Source organism: Panicum virgatum, chromosome 4N, assembly GCF_016808335.1.
Source record: "Panicum virgatum strain AP13 chromosome 4N, P.virgatum_v5, whole genome shotgun sequence".
NCBI lineage: Eukaryota > Viridiplantae > Streptophyta > Magnoliopsida > Poales > Poaceae > Panicum > Panicum virgatum.
The window spans coordinates 16,428,289-16,432,920 of NC_053148.1; the positions used below are offsets into that span (position 1 = coordinate 16,428,289).

The following is a 4,632-nucleotide window of genomic DNA, read 5'->3' on the forward strand; positions in this document are numbered from 1 at the left end:
ATCACTAGGAACGAGGTTGTTAAGCTCGTCCCCGGCAACGGCACCAGAAATGCTTGTGTGGTATGTCTTAACATTTACAGAAAAATCCACAAGCGCACGGATATACCGTTGTAGCATTTCACCCGGAAGTATTCAGGGTATCGTTATTTATATTTTCCCAAGGGATGGCTAGGTTGTGTAAAATGTATTTACTTAGTTGCATAACCATGACACGTATGAAGTAAGATGAAGACCACTGACTATACAGGGGTAAGTGATAAATGAATAATAATCAGGGGCAATGTGACACACACAGAACAGTCAACTCTCATGAATAAAGAATAAACAAGCAATCCTAAGGTTAGTGGGAGCGTAGTCAAAGATTCCTACTATACTACTTATGTTAGCAGATAAGTTACCACCTGCGGTATACCCAGTCACACCGTGGAGCACCGTCATATCCGAAGGATCCCGCATACCCGGCCACATTGCCCGCATATGAGGCTCACTACCCTAACACCCCCGGGTCCCCCACCCTTCGGATGGACAGGTAAGATGCTAAGGCAAGCCCGAAAGTACAATGAACCAATATCCTTACCCAGATCATCTGGTGTAAGCATGCAACTAGAATAACTTGATGAAGCACTGATCAAGGCTAAGCAAGCTACGAACATAGCAAGATAACCAAGAACGAACTCAATTAGAATAGCATAAAGAAAGTCGGAATACAAAGCCATACCAGAGGCCAAGGATAGCTCGCCGACCCCGAGGACGACTAGATTCGCTAAGGAGATGAAGTACAAGCCTAGTTCCACTACCCTAAGGAGTACAAGTAATAAGAGAGTGTAGAGAGAGAGGCTTCCAAGTGGTGTGTTGTGAGAGTGGTGGGAGGACCTTTATTTAGTTCTTGAGGTCGGTACCCGCCATCTCCTTGTATGGAAACATCGTCAACCGCCTTCAGGAGGATAGGATCAAACTTCCCGCCAAATCTCAGCCTCGGAGGATGCCAGGTGGGGTCGGCCGACCCCCCCCCCCTTGGCGCCATTTGCCACCGACCTTCTCTGGTTCACTACCTGGTGGGTCCTGATGTCAGATGGTCGGTGCGGGGCTTGGTTGGTCAGTTTGGTCTGGTTTGTGGGCCTCCTCTCCTCATGTTACGTAGGACACGATCGTCTGTGACTTCTGTCTCCATATTCGTCGTATTTTCGTCTTATTCTGGACTTGTGCTCCTGAAATCATAAATTCTCGAAAATAACTGTGGAGATAGGTTAGTGATACAAATATGCGAGTAAGAGGTATAGTTTTCCTTATTTTATGAGTATAGTTGACGATCATATTTCGCACTTAATGACCATCAACAACAGACGATGCGTGGTCGTCGGTGGCTAGAAAAGGTACTAGAAAAGTTTCTAGCATGCAAGGGTGTTTTGAAAATTCAAATATGCAGTGGGAAAAATCAGAAAAAATCAAGAAAAAACAATAAATGATGGAGAGTGAATATGAGATACGTACCGGTTTACCTTCGGCAAGGGCTCGTCGTTTAGAGTCTGACGAGCGGGACCTTTCTCCTGCTGTGTTTACCATTGTTCGGCTTGCCCTGGAGAATTGGACGAGGACGAACTTGCGACCTTACGCCACACCTTCTTTGCACGTCTTTTCTTGGATCTTGTGGTCGTAGGTCTTGGTAGTGGGGATTCTGGAGCATCCCAAATTGCCTGCCCTTCGTCATCCTGTCGGTTCAGGATGCGCTGCTCTTCCCTTTGTTTGAATATGAAGAACATGTCCTCCTTCTCGACGCAGAAACAAATTTCTCCTTTTCCTACGTCTATCCTTGCTCTGGCGGCCCTCAGGAATGGTCGCCCAAGAATGAGCTCGATTCCGAGGTCACCCTCTATATCCATGACCACAAAGTCTGCAAGGACGAAGGAGTCTCGCACGGGGACCAGGACATTCTTGGCTATCCCTTCGGGATACCGGATTGTAGAGTATGCGAGCTGCACACACATGTATGTTGGGGAGAGAGCAGTGTATAAGAGTTTCTCATATATTACCATGGGCATAATGTTGACACTGCCCCCTAGGTCGCAGAGTGCATGCTCATATTATAGATCAAAGATTGAGCAACTGATCATGGGGACCCCTGGATCTTCTTGAATTGCTGCTACCAGGCCATCCCAGGTATCAATCTTGGGGATTGTACCTGCCTGCATAGTTAGTTCGAGGAGTCTGCCGAGGAAGGTTGCCCCACCCGGTAGACACCATATTTGCAGTTTCAACAGGAGATTCGGGTTGCCCCTTGATCTTCCCATTTTCCGAGACAGGAACAGCAGCAGCGATTTGAGAAAGTTGACTTTCTATCATTCTGTTGAAACTTAATTGATTTTTAAGAGAAGAAGAAAGAGTTTCAACTTTGGCATTTATACCTTCTAAAATTTTATCATTGGCAGCAAGCTTCTTGTTTAATGATTCGTTTATTTTAGCTTGGCCAAAAATAAGGTCTCTCAAGGAGGGTTGGTTTGAATTGAAATTCGAATTGAAATTTGAGTTAAAGTTGTTACCTCCTCCTTGGAATGGTGGGCGTGTCTGACCCCACCCCTGGCCTCCTTGTGGACGGAACTCGGTGTTGTTGTTGTTGATGTAGGTTGCGTCTTCACGGGTTTCGGGGAAGTCATTCCCTGAGTGTTCACCTTCACCACAAACCTCGCATGTATAATACGAGTTCATGGCATGGACGGGAACAAGCTCATGTGGCCGATTCCCTTCATCAAGCTTCTTCATTAGGATGTCCAGCTTGGCGGTAAGTATGTCCATCTCCTTGACGGTATGCATTCCGCCGTTGGTTCTGGGCTGGGAACGCTCCTCGTTCCAGCCCTGGTTGGATAACATATTCTCGATTAAGGCCGTAGCCTTTGCAATTGTCAGGTTGAGATAGGCTCCTCCAGCAGCAGCATCAAGGTGGGCTCTGGATGTAGTCGTTAGCCCGTTGTAGAAGCTTTGGAGCGCGAGCCACTCATCCATCCCATGATGAGGACAGGCGAGTATGTATTCCTATAATCTCTCCCAAGCTTCTGGGATGGATTCCATCCCCGTCTGCTGGAAACTTGAAATTCTTCCATGCAGGGCATTTGTTTTGCCCAACGGGAAGAATTTAGCGAGAAACGCCGTGGAACATTTGTCCCACGTGCTGACGGATTCCTTATTCTGATAAAACCACTGTTTCGCCTTCCCCAGGTGGGAAAAAGGAAACAGGCGGAGCCTGATGGCGTTAGCCATAACGCCCCGTTTGGTTACAGTCTTGCATAACTCCATAAAGTTCTGGAGATGGGCGTTAGCGTCCTCATTCGGCTTGCCACAGAATGGGCTAGCTTGCACCATGTTTATGAGGCTGGACTTTAGCTCAAAGTTCACGTCCCCAACATCGATGTTGAGTCTAGTTGCCACATTGGCAGTTGAGGGGACGGAGAAGTCGCGGAGAGTCTTCTCAGCCATGAGTTCAGTTGATGGTGCTTGGGAAACTGGTTCGCTTGTAAACTGCAAGATCGGAGGAGGAACGACGCGAGGTCAGACCCTTCTCACGAGTTTCTCGGAATTTTCAACAAAAAATTTCGGCAAGGAGAAACCAGACATACACTACCCTGTTTTCATCCAATCAGGAGACAACAAAAAGATAAACACATTAACATGTATAAGCAGTAGCTACCTCTTACTTATATTGCCATGTTTATGTACTTTAGTAAATATACTTTACACCTAGTGCCATCCCCGGCAACGGCGCCAGAAATGCTTGTTGACACTTCTTAGCGCAATCACTAGGAACGAGGTTGTTAAGCTCGTCCCCGGCAACGGCGCCAGAAATGCTTGTGTGATATGTCTTAACATTTATAGAAAGATCCACAAGCGCACGGATATACCGTTATAGCATTCCACCCGGAAGTATTCAGGGTATCGTTATTTATATTTTCCCAAGGGATGGCTAGGTTGTGTAAAGTGTATTTACTTAGTTGTATAACCATGACACGTATGAAGTAAGATGAAGACCACTGACTATACAGGGGTAAGTGATAAATGAATGACAATCAGGGGTAATGTGACACACACAGAACAGCCAACTCTCATGAATAAAGAATAAACAAGCAATCCTAAGGTTAGTGGGAGCATAGGCAAAGATTCATAGTATACTATTCATGTTAGCGGATAAGTTACGTTAGCCACATTGCTTAGAGCTGCAGGTGCCGGGAAATTAATGACATCGGGGAGAATGACCCGCACTGGAGAACATCCAGTCCCGTTTCATCTTTGCATGAACTCCTAAACCGTACCCGAACGTCGGGGAGTACGCTAACCGAGAAGCATCTTCCCGGCGGACCGACAGGGCTGTCACCACCTGCGGTCTACCCCAGTCAAACCGTGGAGCACCGTCATATCCGAAGGATCCCGCATACCCAGGCACCATGCCCGCATATGAGGTCACTACCCTAGCACCGCGGGTCCCCAACCATTCGGATGGACAGGTAAGATGCTAAGGCAAGCCCGAAAGCACAATGAACCGATATCCTTACCTAGATCATCTGGTCTAAGCATGCAACTAGAATAACTTGATGAAGCACTGATCAAGGTTAAGCAAGCTACGAACATAGCAAGATAACCAAGAAT

The 4,632-nt window shown here is 46.9% G+C and overlaps 1 non-coding gene across 1 annotated transcript; it reads left to right on the top strand.

The window, feature by feature from the left end:
- Positions 1-2,995: 2,995 nt before the first annotated feature.
- On the top strand, positions 2,996-3,102 carry LOC120671745. Its single transcript, XR_005673835.1, has one exon. It is a non-coding gene; the product is annotated as a small nucleolar RNA R71 (small nucleolar RNA).
- The last annotated feature ends 1,530 nt before the right edge of the window (positions 3,103-4,632 follow it).